The following is a 24,823-nucleotide window of genomic DNA, read 5'->3' on the forward strand; positions in this document are numbered from 1 at the left end:
AGTACCTATTCAAATTAGTCACACCATCTTGTTAAATTACTCATCATTTGTCGCTTTTGCAAGTACCATGACATGATCATGCACCAAGAATGCTTCCATATACCAACTCCATATTGGAGGAATTAGAGAATGAATCAGAGCATGAGTCAGAGATGGAGTCAGTAACCGATGCATCCAGCGGATTGGATGTTCAAAATGCCACCACTATCTCTCTTATGAACCTCCCACTATAAGGTCCAAGAAAGTTACCGAGGCTGATGCCACTACCTCCCAGTCTCAAGAGAAAGCAGACAGCTCAGCCAATGAGGCAAGTAGGGAGGCGGCATTATCTAGTAAGGAGGGTAGTGCAGCTACTGCAGCTGATGATGAGGATAGTGAATTATATGCTATATGAAAAAGAAAGTGACCCAGTTACACGCACAAAAGTTATTGATTTTCTATGATATAGATGGTTTATTCCAGGTCAACACTAAATCTTTACAAATGGACTAACAAAAGGGTCCAAAGTCTTGGGTAAATGAGCCACTGTGCCAAAGGTATGGGTGGTCATTGATAATCTCTCTGGCCTACTTGAGCTCAAAGACCTTTTCTTCAAGCATCATTTTGAGTGGATAATGGAAGACCTAGGGTATTATGCTAAAAACCTAGTCTGGGAGTTTTATTATACCTACACCGCAACAATGATGAATTCCATGCCTGAAGGGGGATCGAAAAAGAAAAAAAAGGCCCTAGCATTGAGTCACCACCACTGAATGAAGTCACAGTTCATGGAAAGGTAGTGGATATCTCCAAAACTACAATCAATAGGTTTTTATATGGTACAGAATTCTAGAATGAGGTTCAGAAAGGACTCTACAAGCACCAAAACTATAAGGTTAGTGATAAGAGGCAAATGAGTGATCCTGAGGTATGAAAACAAATCGTGGGTTGGATTACCAAGCATACTGCTATCAAGGGTGTAAATGTGTTGTGGGTCACTAATTCCAGGTAGTCAAATACTAAGGCTTACCTTACTTTCCCGATTAAGTTTTGGTGGGCCATTTTCCATGCTCGTGTCCGACTGACAGAAAATGACAACACCCTTCACCCCACACAGGCATCACTAGTAGCATATATTATAGCTCATTGTGGCCTACACTACGGTTGGCTAATTGCGTTCAATATTCAGGATTGAGTATTTAATGAGTGAGCTGGCCTTCCATTCCCATGTTTGATCAAGAGTTTATGTGAGTTCACAAGTATCGGTAAATCGCCACTTTGGTAAGAACTTCATAGCAATGAAGTCCACAAATACAACACTGATAAAAGATTTGGATAACCCACTATACAAGACAAAATTAGGCCAACCTATTATGCTAGCCATTATGCCCACAGGACCACCCCTTCTAACTCTAGCTTTGGAGGGTGAGACTTTATGCCCTCCGAAGGAGGAGTCAACATAGAAACCCGAGGGTTATAACAGGCCTACCCCTTCCATGCCCGCAGATTCAGGTATGATAATCACTTTCCCTTATGCACTCCTTGAGAAATTTGTATAGGATCAGCAAAAAATGTGGGTATTAGTGGACCAGGTGATTGAGAAGCTACCTAGGGTGGTCCAGACACAGATACAGTAAGAGGTGACTTAGATTTATACAAAGCTTAGGCAGGAGGTTACGCTGATACAGGGCTGTATTAATGGACTTAAGGCACGTATCACTACTCAGAGTGGTCGTCTAGGTGATTAGGAGAGTGTATCCTTACGGGAAAAAATGACTGCCTTATAAGAAGTCATTAGAAAATTATAACCAAAGTCATCCTCTACTATTCCTGCTAGTTCTACAAATACCTTTCTACAGTTTTTGTTAGAACATCCCACACCTGTGAAGCTAAAAGGGGTGTGGGGCTCCATTTCAGCACCCGAACCCCATAAAAAGGGTAAGGTAAAGAAGCAGCAATAGAGGGATAGTTCCTCTGATAAGGCATAAAAGGCAAGTAGACTAGAGAAAAAAGTTAAGAAGAAGGCTTAGCGTGCTTCCCAAAAATAATTCTAGAAGATTAAGGAGCTCGAGAGACAGCAGATTGAGGCTGTAAAGGTAGGAGCATCGGCTAATAGATTTTCTCTTTCTGAGAATGCTAAAATCCAAGCTCTAGCTATGACTATGAGTAAGGTGCCTCCTAGTACGCTTACTCATGCTACAACCTATGACCTTTCTGGGGAGCCTACATAATGGAGTGCACCGGCCATTGTTGGTGACACTACACCACCACCGATTGACACCTAGGGAATCACAGGTATGATTACTTCCCTTGTATTTATTATTAAGGTCTTTGACGAACAATTAAGGACAATGCACACTCTTTTGATAGGAAGTGGGGCATCCTGACGCTTGGAGTTTTTGTTTCCATGTTTTATTTCTCTTAAGTGTATATCTAGTAGAATTGGCATGTTTAGGATGTTTCTGTTTAAATACAAGAGTCTATAGAAGTATATAGTATCCTGTAAAAAGAATGAGTTAAATTGAACAAAAATGACTCCAAAATGAAAATTTAGTGAAATATTATGTGATTGGTATGGCTTGTGAAATCTAACTTGTTAGGATCTTTATAGGACATTGTACATATTGACTTGTCAATCAAATTCTAGCTAGGACATGAATTGGTTGATTAGTATGGAATAGTATAACATATCTTCCATGTGGGTGTGAGATTAAATACTTTGTTTGAACAATGCATATGTAAGCTAGAACTTGCGTGGTTTGTCTTACTAAAATAATTGCATAGCTTGATTGGGATACGATCATAGGTTATTTTTGAAAATGAGTCACTTAGCCTAAAAGCAACCAACCAAATTAAGTTGTACCCTTTGAACTAAATGATGATTTTTAATAGACCTTTTTTGTATTAAACACAATTCACCTTCTCTTTTTGTCTGTGAATCTTTATTTTTCCCCTAGTCTTTCCAAGGATAACATATACTTCAACTCTGGTTAAAATCCTAAGTTGAGCGTGGCTACTATAGGGAGAAGCAGTTTGTGAACCTTTATCTTAAACTTTGGTCCCTCCTAGGAGATTATGTACATCAACTTAGGCCAAAATCATAACTTAAGGGTGGCTATTATAATGAGAAACGAAAAGGTTGGGGTATAAAAAGAGTTGTGTGATGAAAAGAAAAATAATAAGCAAGGGGGTGTGGCCGCTGATGAAATAAAAGAGTAAAGAACTAGTGTGATATATTGTGACTCAAAATTGCAATAAGAAAACACACTTAAGAGAGAGAAGAAGAACATAACAAAGGTGGAATCCACATCCGGGCGAGACTAGAAAACTAAACAAGGGGATGAAAGAGTTTTGGGATTAGAAGAAAAGTAGTGTTAAGGAGGGGAAAAAAGTCACTTAAATTCCAAATGTATCCTACCTGATCTTGAGACAACGTTGCAAGCAAACAAAGTCCTAATGTGATCGTAAAAGAGCTATTTGAAAGTCTTGTGCAGAAAATAAGGGCAAGCCTATAGTATGTGCATGTGCATTGATTGAACTTCATTTGTTAGTATGAGTGAATTCATCCTAGTCTCTGTTTTATTTGTGCATATAGTGCGAGAGACTTCTTTGTTGTGAGGGCACTATGATTATATTATTGAGTTGTTATATTGCTTAGTATACTGTTATTTGCATTTGTTTATTTGACTGTGAGAAGTGCAATATCGTAAATAGATCGTTGTGAGTGAGTTGGACTGCCAGTATAGTGCATAGTTGAGTAAATTAAATAAGAGGGTCATGGTTGATGTGTTGGGCTCCTCTATATCTCTTTATAGTCGTTTGTGATTATGCTTTGTGTTGTTTTATTTTATGTCATTGATTTAGGATAAACAATGGTTCTAATTTAAGGGTGTTGATGTGTTACGTATTTAGGACACTTTTGATGCTCAAAATAGTGAATTAGTGTCTAGTGCAAGCATTTTTCTAAAGATATGATGTGTATTTTGTCTATTTTGTAGGAAAACTAAGTCGCACACGAGTTTGGATGATTTGTTAGGTCTAAATTGTTGTTTTTCTAAAAACTAAGGATTATGAGCCTCACCACGGACCATAGTGCCTTTCATGGTCTGTGGTGGTTGGTGTAAGTGGGTCAACTCATGATGATCTAACCCACTTAGGCATCCTAACTCTTAGAGTCAAGTTCTTTCTTTTTCCTCAATCTTGTTTCACACTTAGACAATGCATACAAAAATAAGAAACACACAAGCACATAAAGGAACAAGTCTCAACTTTGTATTAAACTCGTGCCACAAAGAAGCACACAAAAATCAGCCTTACAAAATTCGACCCAATGACCTCTATGCCTGATTGGTCTGCCTATGCCAATAAATAGGCCACAACACTCAGTCACATGGCAGTTATGTGCCTGAAAATTCAGTTGGCATCCCCAACTGATAGGCCAAATTTAAATTTTAAATAAACAACTTATCTACAATGTTGATAAATTCCAAAATAGCTAAAAACTGTCCAACAGCCCAACAGCCTACGCATGTGCGAGGTACACGTGGGTACCTTCAATTCTGGTACCAAAATTTGCCTCTTCCCCCATAAACGCATGCCTGCCCATGTGTCTGCACTGTGCCCAGGTCTTGCCTCGCATAGCTAGCCATTGTGGTCCAATCTCCTCAACCTTTGCACCATTTGTCTAGCACTTAGACAACAAACTTTTTTAGCCACGACCTTGCCACGATCATACCCTTGCCTTGCCTTAGATTTTCCTAGACCTTGTCATGCCTTAGACATGTCTTGCCTTGCATGCCTTATCCACGACATTGCCAAGGTCTTGTCAATTGAACTTAATATTGCCTGATTACATTGGGCCTTGACTAGGTTCATCATGTAAATCCCTAGATATGCCCGAATCACTCAAACCATCAAGCGTAGGTTCTATCAAACTTCCCCAACCAAATGAGCTCATTAACCTCGATGAGGCAGAATCTAAGTGAGCCTTGATCTCATCCTCAAACTGCCTCAATGATGAACCTTTCTTCCATGTAGCATCACACACTGGCTTCTCTTTCCATTGAACCATAAATTTTGTTCGCCAATTTTACTTGCTTTGACCTAAAGTCCTATGATACAGAATCATCTCAAGTTGTTCTTCAAATTATTTTCTAATAATAAAAGGAGACGTCTGGTTGCTAACCTTGTTGGATTTAGCATCTTCATGAAAAGGTGTTGTGTCCAAACGCACACGCAAGTGTATGCAGTATCATAAGTAATATATCAGATCTTTTTAGAATTAGATTGTCGAACCCAGAGGACTTTAAATAGGCTTCTGTAAGATTTTCAATGAAGTAAATTATTTGTATATGTTGCAAAGAGTTGATTTCAAATATAACTATGACTAAATTATTTAAAAAACACTATTAAGAAATGACTCAGATATTTTAGTAAGTTGTGATGAAATTGATAAAGATTTCCAGGGTCGTAGCATTTGTAGATTTCAGGTCTAATATACTTTACTTTGGCATCTAATGGGTCTCTTAATTACTAATGTACAGGGTTGATTTTACAATCATGGTCTCTAGACCTAATTGCCTACCTATGTTGACAGCCTAACTACATCGTTGAGTGGGGATAGGCATGAACCAACACAAATGCATTCATCCTATCATCCTGTCTAGTAACAAAGCACGGTGTATAGGTATGTGTCATGGGCATCCTATACATGAATTATCCTAGGTAATTCTAGAATAAACATGCTCCTTATATTCTAGTGTTCTATCTCCTCTCCGTCTCTCGAGTTCTAGGTCGACAACTAATTTATTCTAATATTGATCAGACATTAAAATAGTATAAATGAGAATATAAGTGTAATTATATGAAAGACACCATTTTTAACCAAAGCAAATTATATTAAAAACATCTTGTGGCTACAATCCTAGAATAAGGGATTGTAGCCACTCATAATGTTGAACATAATCCAAGATATAATTAATGGCATGAAAACTAATTTACAAATGAAAAAGAAGAATAAATAAAAACCTAAAAATGTTCTCCTCTCTTCTTTCTTCATCAAAACATGAAATAAAAATTGAATTTTAAAAAAAAATATAAGTATTCTATTTATAGTCTCGAAAAACATAAAGCTTTCATCACTGTATTGAAGGCCGCGATGCATAAAGGTTTCTGCCTAGTGTAATTTTCTATTTCCTTCATTAGGCAAAATTCCTTCTATCCTTAACCAGGTCCGCATGCGGACCTGGCGCATACTCTCCTATTGAGCAAAATAAATTTTAAGTCCCACAATTAAATCCCTAAAGCCAAATACGCGACGCAGACACCCTTCCATATAGTGTATTTTCTTCACTTTTATTCCCAACTTCATCTTCAAGATCCACTTTCAATCCGAACATCTTTTAGGGTTCCATTGTTCCTCAGTTAGCCTTGAAAGTGTCTAATCATGTTGGTCAGCTATAATCACATGCATATATTCTAAAAAATTATTTAAACTATAGCAATTTGCTCTCAAACTCTACTGTGAACATGGGTTATGTTAGTTATTGGATGCATAAATGCACCCAAGATCACCACCCCACACATATAGTTTTGTTCTTCCTCAAGCAAACTCCCAATCCTAAGCACACAATACAACACCATGTATGCAAAACATTCCAACCAAACCATAGTAATTTCACAAATAGTTTACTTTCATAGCATGTTTACTTTATTCAAGCAACTGAATAACCCAAAACAACCTAAATTCAAGGATTAACTCTGTCATGAAGAAAAATCACATGAATTTATAAATCAAAACTCATTCAATATTACCATTCTTCTACTAAACAAGTGTCCTCACAAAGAAAGAATTACCCATATACTCTCACAGTTAAAGAATTACCCATATACTCTCACAGTTACATTCAATGCCAATAATAATGGATATTAAGCAAAATTCACTTACTCTCGCAAACGAAGTCAGAAGTTACTCGAGATGACCCATAGGCTTGCCCTTAGTATAATATGCAGCCCATTTAAGGTAGCTAAGAATTTAGAATCCCTTAGGACTTTTTCGGGTTGTAGTGTAGGCTAGATTATAGGTAGGTATTATTTTGGACATGCATAATGACGAAGTTCCCAAGCGCTTTTAATACACTACATTTATCCATTCTATGAGAGTTCTTCACAACCTCATTCTTAACACTTCATTCTTTCTAAAGCTTACCCTTTTCTTTTTCAACCCAATTATCTGTGTCAAGGAGTTTCTTTTTATTCTTATTTTTATTTTCTTTTTGGCTCAACCACCTTATAGTTGGCTTTATTTTCATACCCAAAATACTTTTCTTCTTTATTTTCCTAACACAAGATTTTATTTTCTGAGCCGAGGGTCTTTCAGAAACAGCCGTCCTACCGTGGTAGAAGTTAGGTCTGCATACACTTTACCCTCCCCAGACCCCACGTTGTGGGATTTCATTGGGTCATTGTTGTTGTTGTTGTTGTTGTTGTTGTTGCACCAATGGCTCTGCAATTAGTAGTGCAAGGTTTTGACCTCTCCAATTTCTTCACTTATTCTTTTCTAAAGCGCTTGGGCTTTTTGGATCAAAATTGTTGTCTAAGAAAAAAAAGGGAATAGGATTCAGACGAGTCTACAAAAAAATTAAGTCAAATGCTCAAAAGGGATAACTATGGATTTGCATCACAATAGTTTTTACAAATAGTACTTTTGAACTTAGGCTACCAAATAAATGCCTAGATCCTTCTCCTAACTCTAAACTTCCTTTTTTTGCTACACAAACACACTAGGCAAGTTCTAGTAATCAAGAGTAACAAGGACTACACAATCAACCTCACACACACATGGCACATGTTCAATTTATGAATGACAACTCTTATAACATTTCAACCCAACAACCACATGAATTCCAAATTAAGCTTACATATTCAAAGTCTAACAAATGAGTCGTAGGTGTCTTAACTAAATCAATGATCTGTTTGATTACATTCTTTTCAACCCATTTACTAACTATTTATGCAATCCCGTGATCTAGCAAAACACATCACATACACATTACAACAATGACGAGGAAGAAAGAAACTATCTTATAACTATATATAATATATTTTTTATACGGTTCAAGGGGACTCTCCATGGCCAAAGAACCGAAAACAAATGCCATGAAACCCAAAACAAAATATCTCAAATGGTTAAACCAAGATAGAAACAACTAAAAAAATCATCAACTAAAATAGTTCAAACAAGATAACAAATATTTACATAAGTAAACACTCAATCCCCCACCCCATACTTAAAGAATTTACACTGTCCTAGTATCACAAAACATAAACATCCAAAAGAAGTGAGGTAGGAGACTTTCCTGTCTACTCATCCATATCTCATGCATTAGTTTGATATTCAATAGCCAAGGGTGGAAACTCCTCAGCCTCAAAATCTGACTCAACATCTGAACTAACCCTTATTTTGTCCTCATTAGTGTGGACATCATCATAAGTAGGCTTATAGAAATTGGGCCCTAGGCTTAGTACAGCTTGAGTGTGCTCATTGAGTGGGAACTGGTTCTCTACCTCATGCAGTTCCTCCATTGTTGATGGGCTGCCGCATGTATGGTGTCAGAGCATCTCCAAGCCAAATATACGGGTCGTGATCATGTTATCTTGCTTCGCGCGCTCTATGGATGTAAGGATGGATCAAAAAGTGGTGTCCTACCCCTTTATCTTGGTCACATCAAAAGACTCAGAAGTTAGGGGGCAATAAAATCAAAATGGTCCTCGGGAACCCCGGCCTTACGACATAGCTAACTGATTAGGCCTCCAAAGACATTGCCTCGATCGTGATGGACTCTTTACTTTTGAATAGTAGACTTGATCACAGTGCCCACATTTATCTTCATACTCTTCATAAGGACATACACCAAACAAACCCTGTCCCTAATCACTTAGGTGTAGTGCTGACCGGGGATAAGGCTATACATAACAATTTTTACCCAAACTCGAGTTTTCTTGTTCAAATGGGCATATAGATATGCGAGATGGTAGCCTCTGTGCCCGAACCACCTAGCGGTTGATTTGGGCCCACATAAGGTGTGACGAATATCTTGGTAGGGCAGTCAAATATTTAACTCCATTAAGGTGACAGAAGGAAACTCCAGAGTCCCCAATACTTCATTGATTACCATAGGAGATAAGGACACCACTTGGTTTGATTACCACCTTCAAACCAAATCGACAATTCTGTCCCCATGGCATGGAGGGTACAGGTGGAATGTAGGGCACACCTTTGTCCCTCTTTCTACTTCCAAATGTTGGATCCTTGCCTTTCCTTCGACTAGATGACATGATTTCCTACACGTGACCCATAATAAGCATACAAGTGAGTAGAAGTATATTCTCAAACCTAAGGCCTATAACATTACCCATCAACCCCACACTTAAACTTTATAGGAGCAAGCAAGTTATATGAAGGTACTCAGACTTAAACTTTATAGGAGCATGCAAGTTATATGAAGGTACTCAGACTTCCCTTATTAGAACAATATATGCATACATGCATCAACACACTTTCAAACTCCATTCAATCAATAGGGTGAACCCTATACATTATGAAGTCATAGAAGTCACCCACTTTTCTAGTATGCCACGCAAAAATATTTACAGGATTAATCAGCAATGTATAATCCCCAGTACTACCATGAAACTCAAGTATACATTCAGCCCAAGAATTTGACAATAGAATCTCACCACACATAAACTCACAAATTTAACCAATTTATTGCAACTTAGCATGCTTGCTTACTCACGACTTCACCACACATGATCAATAACAACCAAATTCATCAACTCCCCATAATATTAAAACTAGAGTATTAGTTCAAGAATATTAACCCATAAAAATTCTCCCATAATAATCAAGTTCACAATAAAACTTTCATACTTATAACCAGTGGAATCCAAAAACAAAGAATCAATATTAAAAAGACAAAATTTGATACGCATGAATGTACCCATGTAAAATTCATCTACCCACATCATAAAAATAATGCAAGAATACATACCTTATGGTGTTAAAGAAGAAAAGTTACTAAGACTTGCTTTGATCTCAAAGGGAACTGTAGATTTTACTTTTAGAAGAGTAAAATTTGAGGGTGGAGGGAGGTAAGATTGGTTAAACGGGATAAAAAATAAATTTTATGGAGAATTTTGAGGGTTAAAATGGAATGGGGTTGGGTTTAAAAGAGTTAAAATGAGTAACAAACTCATCTTTTAATTAAATGCCCCAAAAATTCACTCAGGTCCATGACATAGAGACATCGTGGACTTGTATGTTAAACCTGCAAAAAATTGTGAAATTAAGATAACAAAGAAATTAGCCAGGTCCGCATCACGGACCTAGTGCGCACTTGACTTGGATCACAATTTCATCAAAATTTTATGAAAACATACATGGGCAAAAATTGAACGTGGAAGGACTAGGTCCCACAATGCGAGACGTCGTGGAATCATGTGGCTAGTGATCATCCACCCCCTTTTTTGATTTTGTTTTTCATGTACAAATTATAATACCTAATTATACAATAAAATAAAATGAAAGTTCAACAACCTTGAATAACGTATACCTACAACTGATAATGCTTACACTACCTCATGGGTTATATCCCACGTAGCACTTGATTTATAGTTGTGGCATGACATAGCTCTGACTCTACTCATTCTCGAGCTCAATATCCTCCTCTTCACAATCTATATCTTATCTGAAATAGTGCTTAACTCGTTGTCCATTCACCACAAATGTGGTCGATTTGGTGCGATCCCATAATTCTGTGGCTCCATGTTCCGACATTCACACTACCTTGAAGGGGACATTCTATTTAGATCTGAGATTACCTGGAAAGAGACGCAAATAAGAGTTAAAGAGTAATACCTTCTTCCCTAGGTCGAATATGCAAGTGACAATGTGCTAGTCATGCCATATCTTCATCTTCTCCTTGTACAATTTAGCATTCTCATAAGCGTGGAGCCTAAATTCTTCCACATCATGAAGCTGATCCATGCACTTCTTACCTGCCAGCTCTGGGTCTAAGTATATGTTTTTAATATCCCAATATTCTTGGTGTTCCAGCTCTACTAGAAGGTGACATGTTTTTCCAAACACCATATGGTACGATGAAGTGCCAATTGGTATTTTATATGCAGTCTGGTTGGCCTAGAGCGCTTCATCTACCTTGATGTCCCAGTCCTTCCTTGTAGCATTCACAGTCTTCTGATGGATTTGATTCACTTAGTGATTCGATACTTCAACCTGCACACTAGTCTAGGGATGATATGTTGTAAAGACCTTGTGCCTGACACCAAACTTAGCTAACAAATTTTTTATTGTTTGATTTATGAAATGCTTACCTCCCTCGCTGATGATGGATCTTGGAGTACCAAACCTTGTGAAAATGTGCTTCTTGAGAAAGCGACTTACCATTTTTGAGTCATTGGTTGGCAAGGCGATGGCCTCAACCCATTTAGAAATATAATCACTGCCACCAGTATATACTAATTCCCATATGATGGTGGGAACGGTCCCATGAAGCTACCTACAGGATGTTGTTCAATGGCATCTCATGCCTTCTCGATATGGTGACCATCCTTTGGCATTGATCATAGATCTTGACGAAACCTATAGCATCTTTAAATAAATTAGGCCAAAAGAAACAGATTGAAGTACCTTATGAATCGTGCATTCTCCTCCATGATGTCCACTATAAGCAGACGAATGGAAACTTTGTAGAAGTTATTGAAGATTGGATTCAGGCACACATCTTCTAATCATTTTTTCAATACCCTATTTAAAAAGGTAAGGTTCTTCCCATACATAGAAATTTTCCTCATACATTAACCTCTTCTTTTGATGGGAGTTTTCTTCTAGGGAAACACTACACTCACTATGTAGTTCACAATATTTGTATACCATAGAAGTTTTGTGACTTCTAATGCCAACAACTGCTCATCTGGAAATTTTTTCTTTATTAACCTTTGTGCACTCACATATGATGAATCCTCCATTCTGGATAGGTGATTTTCTATTTGATTTTTGCATCCTTTCCTATCCTTGATCTCTATATCAAAATTCTTGGAGCAGCAGGATCCATTTGATTAGTCTGGTTTTGGCATCCTTCTTGTTTAACAAGTACCCCATAAGACTTTGCAAGACCCTTTAATGGGTCCATAGAACCCAACCCTTCTTTTCTTATTAAAGTCCATGAGTGAATTTTACTGCCCATCAAAGGGTCTAAGACCCATAGAAAAGTGTTTGTAGACCCATGTGTGCAATTTTTAGTATGGTCCAATTTTGAACCTAAGCTTCTACGATCAACCTTCTATGGTCCGTAGAAGTGCCCGTAGACGGCCTAGAGACCAATTTAATGAGGGTTAGATTTGCCTTTTACCACCTTTCCCAAACTTAACCCAAGCTATTTTGGGACTAAAATTAGTCCATTATCAGTATCCGAAGGAGTGTTTCTCTTATTAGCTCTTACAAACTTTTGAGAGAAGGAATTGGAGAGAAGGAGAAGAGCTAGGGTTCACGGGTTTCACAAAAGGTCTTTGAATTTCAACTAGATAATCATTATTCTAGGTATGTAAGGTTATCCTAATGTTGGAATAAGTTCTTCCTCATTCCCTACATCCTTATACACTAAAGTAAAGTTGAGTTTTGAGTTTCAATTCCAATAAAGTGAATTCTTGAGTATCTATAAATCTTCTTAATGAATTCTAGTAAGTATATTTTACTATACTTTGATGAGTTGAATGTTCAATTTTATGGATTTATGTTTGCATTCACATGAAACCTTATTGAGTTTCCCATTAATTATCTTATGCACTATTTGATGAAAAAGAATACAGACTTTTCATTTTTAATTAAGGAAAGTTGAGCATGAGTTGAGTTGAGTTTGAATAAGCCTTTTGGTGTCTATTTTCAATCATGAGTATTAATACATATTAAACCTCTATGTTGATAGATGAGTTGAGAAGTTAATGTATGCTTCTAAAAGTCCAATGAGACCAGATGAGATGTATTTTTAGTATTTCACTCACTTGATGTCTATGAGCATAATAAGTATTTTTGGAGTAATATTGAACACTAACTTAGGCAAGATTTTGATAACTCAATTCCTATAAACTATGTAACTAGCATAGGATAGGATCATTCCGTTCATTCGGGCAACTCCCCATAGTCCCAAAAAAGGATTTTTATATGGATCAAGTGATGTGATGTCCCTTACCCTAGCAAGGTAATGGACGGCTATGGAAACAACAACACTTTGTTGTATCATCACTATATCATAAGTGATGGTTGTCGGTTAGAGAAACTTCTTAAGATGTAAAGTATTATATTGTAATATTTCGAGTAGTATTCACCATTGCACATATTTTAAAGCATTATTTTATTATATTTCATGCTTTATTAAGTTGAGTTATTTTCTAAGTTGAGTTCCTTTAGTTGGTATCTTGGGTAAGTTTCCTTTTAGCCATTTTTGCATATAGTATATTCCATGTACTAATGTTAATTGACCTGTTTTATTTTATGATGCAGATACAGGTGTTACAGATCATCAAGTGGCGGATCATTAAGGATCTATCTTCTCTAGCTTTTGGTGAGATCTCTTTGTATTCAGAGGAGCTCCTTATTTATCAGTTTTATTTCATTAATTTAGTTCGTGTGAGGTAGCCGTGGACTTGTATCGGCTCCTTCATAGTAGTTAGTAGAGTCTTTATAGTGTGAGTGTAGTGGAGTCATCATGAGTTTTAGAGTCTATTTTAAACTACCACTTTCATTATTGGGTTATGATATTGAGTTATACTTTTAATTGAATACTTTTAATGATTATTTAAAGACTGATGAGAACTCTTTGTAAATGCCCACTTGAGTTACTCATTTTATGATATGAGTCTTCTAATGAGTGAGGTAGCCAGGCCAAAGATTCGCATAGGACGGGTAATGATTTTTGAGCGCCAGCTACATCCAGAGTATAGGATTGGGGCATGAATAAATTGGTATTAGAGCATAGAGTTCAAGAGTCCTAGGGTGTCTACGAAGTTAAGTCTAGTAGAGTCCTTTGTATTGATGAGAAGTGTTCCAATTCTATAATAGGGAGGTTATAGGACTTTAGGAAGTTTTTAACATCTTTCTTACTGTTTGTGCTATAGATCTTAACTCAGTTAAATCTCCTCCTAATTCATGTGTTTCACGATGTTAGATCATGTATTCCAAAAGAACCTTGAGTCAGAGGAAAATTGCTGATGATGAGATTCCATAGCCATTCAGTATGCATACATGGAACCAAGCGCAAGCTGTTGAGAATGAGAATAAGTTTGAGAATGGGACTCATGAAGTTCCACAGACTACCCGACCCATAATAACTTATGAGGCTAAATTTAGGGGAGCTATCTCTATGCTTACCCAATTGATGGCTGCACAGTCTAGTCATCAGAATACCCTAATCTTGAGCTTTAATTCTCAAGAGTCATCTACTGCAAATAGAATTTGGTATTTTTTAAGGATGAACCCACTAGTATTAATTGGGTCCAAGGTTAAGAAAGATTCTCAAAATTTTATTAATGACATATGGATGATCTTGAAGGAAATGCATGTCACAGATGTATAGGGAATTGAACTTTTCTCTTATCAATTGAAGGATGTTGCTAATGTCTAGTACAAATTATGGGAGGAAAGTTAAGGGGAGGATGTTGAGGCCCCTTTCTAGGATGAGTTTGAAAATACATTCCTAGACCCTTCTTTCTACGAGAGCTGAGGGAGGTAAATGGAGATGAGTTTGTGAATCTAAAGTAGGAGGGTATGACTATCAAAGTGTATAGCCTCAAATTCATTCACTCCTCAAGATATGCTCCAGAGATGGTTCCTGATGTGAGAGAAAAGATGAGGAAGTTTGTTTCAAGTTTGGTTCAAGTTTGTGAAAAAGAGTGTCAGATAACTTTGTTGATTTCAGACATGGACACCTCCATACTCATGGTGTATTCCCAAAAATTTGAGGACAATAAGAAGGATAAAGAGGTAAATCAAAGAAAGAAGGCCAAATCCACAAGTAATAAGGGCAATCATTAGAAAAATGGAAATATAAATTGCTTCTTCTTTTAGAAGAGGCCTTCTGTTATTCCCCATGTTCAGTGAGTGCACCTGCGGCTAACATGAAAAATGATTAGAGGTCACAGAGTTTCATAGCACAGGGTTCTTAGTCCCAAAGGAGTGTGGCCCAAGGTCCAATGTAGATGCTTCCTTGTGGGAAGTGTGGTAAGCTCCATCTGGGAGAATGTCATGTGGGCACTAATATTTCTTACAAGTGTGGTCATATGAGTCACTTCCATAGATAATATTTGATGGGGAGACAAGGTAGTGTGGGCAACAAGGTCCTATCTTCTTTGGCAGCACCGCCCGATATAGGTAATCCTTCAGAACTCAATCAAATAGCACTACCTCGAATTAAGGTACCATTGGCTCATAATATACTAAAGGCTCTGGTGGTCAGTGTACATCTCACAATGAACTCCATACAGGTAGTGCCTCCAAATCTTAACGCAAAAACTACCACTGCCAACTCTAAGTCATGAGTGAGGTAGTTGCACTTATACTACTTAAGCTACCTTGATGCATAAGTTATAACCTTGCCTCATTGTATTAATACACAACCCAAACCAATTTTGTATGTGTCACAATACACCGTGAAGCCTCACTTTTAACTAGAATAATTAATACTGGAATGGTAGTAAGTAACTCCTTAAGCTTCAGAAAGCTTGTCTCACAATCCTTCGACCACTCAAAAGGGAAATTCTAGAGAGTCAATAGATTCAAAGGTTCTGCAATAATAGAGAAGTCCTCAAGAAAGCAAATATAGTAAGATACTAATCCAATGAAGATACAAATCTCAATCACTAAAGTAGGCGTATCCCAATAAAGAATAGCCTTAATATTCACAAGATCTATCATGATTACATCCTTGGACACCACATGTGTAACACCCCGTACAATTCTAGCCTAGATCAAGTTTTAAAATATAGATAAAAGTTGAGGAAGTGAGTTGGTAGTAGGGTCTACGACCTACTCTACGACCCATAGAATGATCTATGAGCCATAGAAAGAGCTCAAGGAATCCCTCCATACTTTGCAAAATTTTAGAAAAATTAGATCATTCATACAAGCCATACTTATGACCCGTAGGAAGAGTTACAAACCATAGGGAGGCTCGTTAATGAAGTTCAGAATCTTAAAACCTTTTGTATGCAGGACGAGTTAGCAGGATGACCCATCGATTATTTTACGTCCCGTAGAAAATTATCATAGAATATCTTGACACTTAGTCAAAATTTAGTGGTTAAGAACCACTACTATGACCTATCTCTATTCTCTACCGCCTGAGTAAGGTGAATATAGTAGCAGGCACCTTGATTTGGAAAGAGATGATTATGGGTAGTCTAGCCTTCCTAGCTATTTTAGAGCAAACTTTGTATTTAGACATCCAGTATTTATCCAACAACATGATTCAATTGATATTTTGGATTCTAGGCGGGTGTTGGCTTATGTCAAAGTTTAGTCATCTCTTCTAGATTGGATTTGTAGTTGTTAGTTTGAGGGTAAGGACTTGGTAGCTCTCCGAGAGTAGGTTTTTTAAGGTGATGTTAAAAAGTCTACCTTAGATTTAGATGGGGTCTTGAGGTTTGGTGGTCTCTTATGTGTTGTGATAGTTAGGGTTTTGATTCAGGTAATCCTTTGTAAGGCCCATGATTTTAGGTATTCTATCCATCTAGGCACAACAAAGATGTATCACAATCATAGATAGCACTATTGGTGGATTTGCATGAGATAATATATAATGGACTATGTGTCTCATTGCTTGTGTTGTCAGCAAGTGAAGGTTGAGCACTTGAGGCCTTTTGGTGAGCTTCAGAGGTTAACTATTCTAGAGTAAAAGTGGGATCATATAACCATGGACGTTTTTATAGGGTTGCCTCAGACTCCTAGAGGCATTGATAATAGTTAGATCATTGTGGATTAATTGACCAAGCCAGCAAAGTTCCTCCCCGTTCAGAATTCCTTTAGTGTTGAGAGGTTGGCTCGTATCTATATTCGGAAGGTAGTTTGCTTTCATGGTGTTCTTATAACTATCATCTCAGATTAGGTTTCTCTTTCATTTCCAACTTTTGGAGGAGTTTTCAGGAGGATTTGGGCACCCTTGTTGACCATAGCGCAACTTCTCACCCATTGTCATGACCTGACCTAGGGCCTAATCGTAACACGACGATTGAAACCCCAAAGGGCTCCAACCAAGCATCTTATCATATCCTAAAGCATGGATAAGGAAAAATGTATATGCAGAAACATCATCATAAGAGAGTCTAAATCAGGAATCATAAACATAGAATATAACTTGATAACATAGACTCAATATTTATCCAATTAATGCCTCTAATCATGAACATGGGCGGGGGATAAGACATGTCCCTAGATCACCCTCAATATAAAAAAAATAAATGTCTTTGGAAGTAAAACAACAAAAACTCATAACTAGTCCTCGATGGATGAGGACTCACCATAACTCCTTTCATAAGAAAGCTCAACTAGTCACGTGAATGGATAGGATCCTCAACCTCAACCCCTACATTATGAGATAATGTAGGAAAACATATGTGTTAATACATTTGAATGTACTAAGTATGTGGGCATGACATGCAATATGAATCATAAGATGCAATGATCAAGAATATATATGATAAAGAGGATAAGGGAAACCATGAGGAATACCATAATGATCAAAGGATTTTTAAGACATAGTTGAAGATCATAAAATAACATAATACTCATATACATATGTGGGATAGGATCCATAATTGAAAATAAAATTATGCGATCTATAAAATGGAATTATCTCTCCATATTGAATATTGTCTACAAGGTTAAGGCCCCTGGCATACCTTAAGTTGCTAATAATACTAAGTATAATAAATACTCGATCACTGAATCAAAGTGGGGCTCACCAAAATCAAGAGGTGGAGAATTTAATGTGTTGCGTTATTGTGTATCTGCATACCTAAGTTTGTATCAATTAAAAAATGCAGCGCCTCTGACAAAAGGGTCGTAAGTACATGCGGAATAGTACCATATGTAAAATTTTCAATTTTCTTAAGATTTGATCTATTCACATATTTAACTACGAATAAGATGTCAAAGAAAAATAAAAACAACCAACATAATCATAATCGTGACAATCATGACCCAAGACTATCTCCTAGACGTGACATGGTGAATAAAATTCTGAGAGACTCTAAATGAACCACTTGACATTGTATGACATTAAGACAACAACATAATCGATAATAAGAGATAAGGTAGAATATAAGTCTCAAAATCTCAACTCAACATAATACCAAAATCTGAGTACAAGACTATGATGCAAAAAATTAATGTCTGGCATAAGCCTTTATTACATAGGTGAGTTGCTAGGACATATTCCTAGCTCACTCTAACAATCTATAAACTGAAAGACTGAACTTCAATGAACATAAAATTCATAAGTGGTACTTTTCCAAATCATGAGGATTCACCAAACATAGTGTAAGATGGCAAAATCCAGTACTAACCGCAGCTCGAAGGATGTGCATCAGAACCAATATTATGAGATAATATAGACAAAAGTATACAGTCAATTCTATGGAATATACTGAATATGGAGAACATGTATAAATATAATCATAATGGCATGATAATTCTGGAAATATGCTAATGCAATGACCAAGTAAAACATGACATAATCTGATAAGATAAGTTAATAAAACATATACGAGGTCAATGTAATATCTCTAAAAGAGTCATAATCATATCATAAGTCTATTGTCATATCATAAACTATTGTGGGAGATATCATTAACATACATAAACCATGTGATATATAATATGAGAGTTCAATGTATTGCTCCTACACCAAAAAGAGAGTGTCCTACTTGGCAAGGTACGAACCATAATCTTAGGCTTAGGTGGATCCACTAGCTAGTGTCAAGCCTCAACTAATGGGTGAATGACTAAGGAGTCAAGCCTCAACTAACGTGTGATCCTTTTTACTCATACGGTGATACGTACTTCTGGAATAAGGGGATTGCTACTAAAGAACTCTGCTTCTACTAGCGGGTGAACCTTCATCTCAAAGTCTACTCGGTGCTAAGTAAATTTCCAACAAAAAACATATATAATCATATCATATTCATAATCTTTGAAGTGGTAAGAATCTAGTAATACCAAATTATTCATAAATTTACATCATAAGAATAGCTCTTTTAAATCATGATTTCACAAAATACTCATAGGAGAACCTTATCTAAAGCATCTAAATCATGATAGCCTTTTTCATAATAACAAAAAGCACTTTAATTGAAAGTGGCTAAATCATATCATTCTTTCATCATTGGAGGTACTTCCTTCGGAAGCCTCAATTTTATAAAAACTAATTGATACTTTATTTGAAAGCTTTCTTGAATTGTAAACTCTTTAATTCATAATGCATGCAGAATCTCAAAGCTTGATTTCATAATAAAAATACTCATGTGGCATAGATTCATGTAAAAATCATTAAAAACATATAATTATGATCAGATCATGCATAATAAGATCAACATGGAAGAAAATTGAAATTCAACAAGAACCCAACAGAAATTACGAAACCCTAGAATTTGGGGAAAACATAATTTGAGAAATTGAAGTTTCTTGGGACTCAATGGATAGAAAGGGATCCATCGATAAAATTCAACACATATTTTGATAAAAACCCTAGGTGAATTTGGAAGAGGAGACTTAAATCTTGAAAACCTTAATCTTGACCTTGGGAGAGAAGACTTTGAGAGAGTGTTTTTTATTTAGAGTGATTGAGAGGGAATGGGGAGGTTTGGGGTCTTAGGAATAATTAAAAAATACAAAGGAAACCATCGGAGATCTACTCGGCAATGTTAGTCGAGCTTACCAAACTGATTGGTGAGTCATCGAACATTCCTTGCATCACTAACTTTTCATAGGTCTTGAGCAGCAATCTCTGCTCTTTTAGGAGAGATCAGACGTGCTCGTCGACACAATCAGTGAGTCACCGTTTCTCTTTTTTCTAACAAAGTTGACTTCAGTATCTGAGTAAAAATCTCTGATCTCTTAGGAAATACTAGTCGTGCTTGCCAATTCAATCGATAAGTCACCTGCCTCTAACTCACCTCGCCACACTTTCTTGAGTTCTGACAAGAACTCTCTGATATTTTCAGTGAGCTCATTCATCACTTAATGAGTCTCAAGTGACCTCGATGAGCTTCAGCCTCATCATTCCTTGATTACTTTTAAAACGTCATGTTTTGGTTAGGGAAAGGTGGGAAAAGACCATACTAAACCTCATTAAAAATTAAACCTCGACCACTAAGGGTCTTTCTATGGGCCATAGAAGAGTCCTCATAGAAACTTAGTACCAAAATTGGACTTTACTGGAATTAGTCTTCAGGGTCTACAAATGCCCTTCTATGGATTGTAGGAAGTTCTACAAGCCGTAGAAGGTGCTCGTGAAAGTGTGCAAGGCTTTGAGGGTTGGGGGTCTACAAATTGTCCTATGGTCCATAGATATTATTACAGGTCATAGGACCAGTCGTAAGAACTTTTGCATATTCCAGTAGCTACTAGAATGTGTCACATGACTCTACGATTGACCCTATGGGTCATAAAGACGGATCGTAAGATGGTGCTCAACAACTCAAATTTTTTCTAAGTCTTGGGGGACTCTAATAGTCCCACCTACCGCTAGTAGAAACTTCTATAGGTCATAGGTCCCACTCGTGGGCCACTGGATAGTGGTTTTCTCAAACTTTTCTTTGGATTCTCAAACTTGATCTAAGCTAGAATAATACGGGTTGTTACCATATCTCATTCTTGGGATTATTCATCCTCGAATAATTACCAAGCTAAGAATTTACTCAATGGATGAATGAAATGCAAGAATCTCAAAAAATCAAACTCAAGAATGATTACTCAAATACAGAAGAAAGCACTAAACTCTGAGATAGGAATAGGAATATTACCTTCAATCTCAACATTAGGAGGAATGAATACATGTGGGTACTTGTCTTTCATATCCTCCTTGTCTTCCCATGTAGCCTCCTCAACAAACTAATTCCTCTATAAGACTTTGACTGAAGCGACCTCTTTAGTCCTCAATTTACGAACTTGATGATTAAGAATATGGACTAGAATTTCCTAATAGGACAAGCTATCTTTCACATTAATGTTTTCTGTAGGAAAAATGAGTGAAGAATCTCCTAAACACTTCTTAAGCATCAAAATGTGAAACAAAGGATAAACGACGGCTAACTTTGATGGCAGCTCTAACACATAAGCTACACTGCCAAGTCTCTTATTAATCTGGTAATGACCAATGTAACAGGGACTAAACTTCCCTTTCTTCCCAAATCTCATAACATCCTTTATGGGTGAAACATTCAAATATACACAATCATTCACCTCAAACTCCAAGTCTCTTCTCCTAACATCAGTGTGAGGCTTTAGACGACTTTGTGGTGTCTTTAATATTTCTTGAATGATTTTAACTTTCCCCATAGCTTGATGAACTAAGTATGGACCTATTAACTCAGCTTCACAAACTTCAAACCAACCAATTAGTGATCTATATCTCCTTCCATAAAAATCTTCATAAGGAGACATCTGAATACTCAAATGAAAAATATTGTTATATGCAAACTCAATAAGAGGTAAATGATCATCCTAACAACCTTTGAAATCAATGACACAATCTCTCAATATGTCCTCAAGAGTCTGAATTGTACGCTCCGCTTGACCATTTGTCTAAGGATGGAAAGCAGTACTAAGATTTACCTTTAAACCCAAACCTTTTTGAAATGACTTCCAAAACTAAGTAGTGACTTGAGCATCTTTGTCTGAGATGATAGACAAGGGGATTTCATGAAGTCGGACTATCTCTTGAATGTACAATCTGGCATAATCTTCTACTAAATATGTAGTCTTAACAGGTATGAAGTGGGCTAATTTGATAACCCTATCCACAATCAACAAAATCGAGTCATGATGTCTGTGAGATAGCAGTACGCCTGTAATTAATTCCATATTGATCATCTCCCATTTCCACTCTAGCAACTCTATATTCTAAGCTACACCACAAGGCCTTTAATGTTCAACCTTGACTTTTTAACAATTTGGACACAAAGTCTACTATATCTCTCTTCATACCATTCTACTAATAGACTTCTCTCAAGTCATGTTACATTTTGGTAGAACTTGGATGAATTAAACATCTGGAAGTATTGGCCTCTGCCATTATTCTATATCGAAGACCATCAACACTCGAAACACATAATCTGCCTCGATACCTCAACACTCCATCTCCCCCTTTGGAAAAGCCACCCTTTTTTATTTGTGAACATCTTGTTTCAATTAAAGTAGAATAAGGTCTTAGTCCTACTTTTACTTTACCTCCACAACTAATAAACATATCCCTATTCTTAACAACTACACCACCATCATCTGAGTCCACAAGGAAAACTCCCAAACGTACAAGTCTATGCACTTCCTTAGCCAACTCTTTCTTTTCCTACTCAACATGAGCAGTACTCCCCATGTACAACCTGCTAAGAGCATCATCAACAATATTAGCTTTACCTAGGTTGTAGAGAATACTCTTGTCATAATCCCTGAGTAACTCAATGTCACGACCCAACCCTATAGGCCGTGACGGGTGCCCAAACTAGGCACTCGCGTATATCCTGGTTATTTGTAAGTAAATTTGTCCCCTGTTTAGGTTATACCACATCAACAGGTAGGATAACATATAAGTCGGCGAGGCTTATCATAGGCACCACTTTAAATACATACATATACAACCCGTTTACAACCCATATACATGTCCACAGACCTCTAAGACTAAGAACAGTAACATAAGGCGGGATAGGGCCCTCGCCATACTCATGAACAAATAAATATATACATCAAAGGTTAATACCAAAACTTGGCTCCGGTACAATGGAGCATTTCTGAACTGCTGAGTAGAACTCCTACGCTGATAGATCCCCAAAGTGTGTATCTGTACCTATGGGCATGAATGCAGGCCTCCGAAGAAAGGAAGGTCAGTATGACATATGTACTGAGTATATAAAGCATAGACATCATAAGGATATTACAGTTGGCATAGGGATCCAGAGGTCAAGTATAACATTTAACCATTTATCGTACTCATATAGTATAAAAGAAAGTCATACATATTACCATCACATATTGTGCCCGGCCTGTTAGGGGACTCGGTGTACCATCTACATCATTCTTTCATTATAAGCACATACATATTTTTAGTGCTGTAGAACGTATATCCCAATCCATATATATAGTAAGTATATGTCGGGGAATGTACAGCTAGATCCGTACATCATATAATAATACCAAAGAATGACGGCCCGATCCACATATCATATAGTAATACTGAGGAACGTTCGGCCTGATCCACATATCATATAGTAATGTCGATGAACGTTCGGCCCAATCCACATATCATATAGTAATGCCAAGGAACATTCGGCCTGATCCACAGATTATATACCGTACCCGGCCCTTTATGGGATGTGGTGTCATCATATCATCATATACCATACCCAACCCTTTATGGGACTCGGTGTCATAATCATCATATACCGTACCCGACCCTTTATGGGACTCAGTGTCAGATGTATTACAGTATACAAGAATCAAGTAGTGAGTAATCATATACAATCTAAATCATTATCAGAGACTCAACAATGTAAGAAGATTAAGCTATTGGCTGAGGACCAGAATTTTAGTGTAGCCATCTCGAGTGCCATCTAAATATCATTGAGGCTTATATCACGTAGGATCTCAGGGACCCTAGACATGTACTAAAGTAATACTAACAGTTCATAGAATCAGAGATACCCATCGTTACATAGTCCTTAGGACTAGGAGCTTATGCATACAGTACTTCTCAACCTATGGAGTTCAAGGAAAGTAGTTCAACTTACTATAAGAGTTTGACATTCAGAAGGGAATATGAGATACAAATTATATTTAGGACTTAAAAGTGAAGTTACCCCAGAGCTCATATCACATTTTACTTACAATTAGGACATCCCAAAGGAAAAAGAATGATTAAGCTTTACCTACTCTATACTTTTCCTCAAGGAGTCATTATTACATATATTGTACCCGGCCCATTATGGGCTTGGTATCATAACCTTATTATTGCATTACCTTACCATCATAGCACCATACTTATGTCAAAGATATATCAAGAGAAAAGAAGGGTAGCTCTACGTACTTATGCCAAAACATGCAAAGAGAAAGGAGATAACTTCACATACTTACTACTCTCCATCATATAGAAGCCTTGAGAAGCAATAACTCAACTAGTATAGGAATTCTACCATCGAGAAGTGAATAAGACTAATGAGTCATACTTTGGGTTATATGAATGGAATTATCCCCACATTTTGTATATCAATCACTTAAGGCTAAGACATGCCAAAAGAAAAGAAAGGGTAAGCTCCACATACCTCTTACAGATTACTCTTACACGTTCGCCTCGTCGTTTCTTGAACCTATTTAAAATGAAAGTAATACTAAGGTTAATGACCTTTCATTTTCCAATTTCCAAATCTACACCCAAGTACTCATAGGAGTTATTTCCTTATCCATTACCCTCGACTAGTTTGTTACTAGTTCCGAATCTACCAAAAATCGGGCAACATCTCCCTTATAACTTCAACATCCCCGAGATTTCAACACGGACACAAT

This window comes from Solanum dulcamara, chromosome 1 (genome assembly GCF_947179165.1).
Source record: "Solanum dulcamara chromosome 1, daSolDulc1.2, whole genome shotgun sequence".
NCBI lineage: Eukaryota > Viridiplantae > Streptophyta > Magnoliopsida > Solanales > Solanaceae > Solanum > Solanum dulcamara.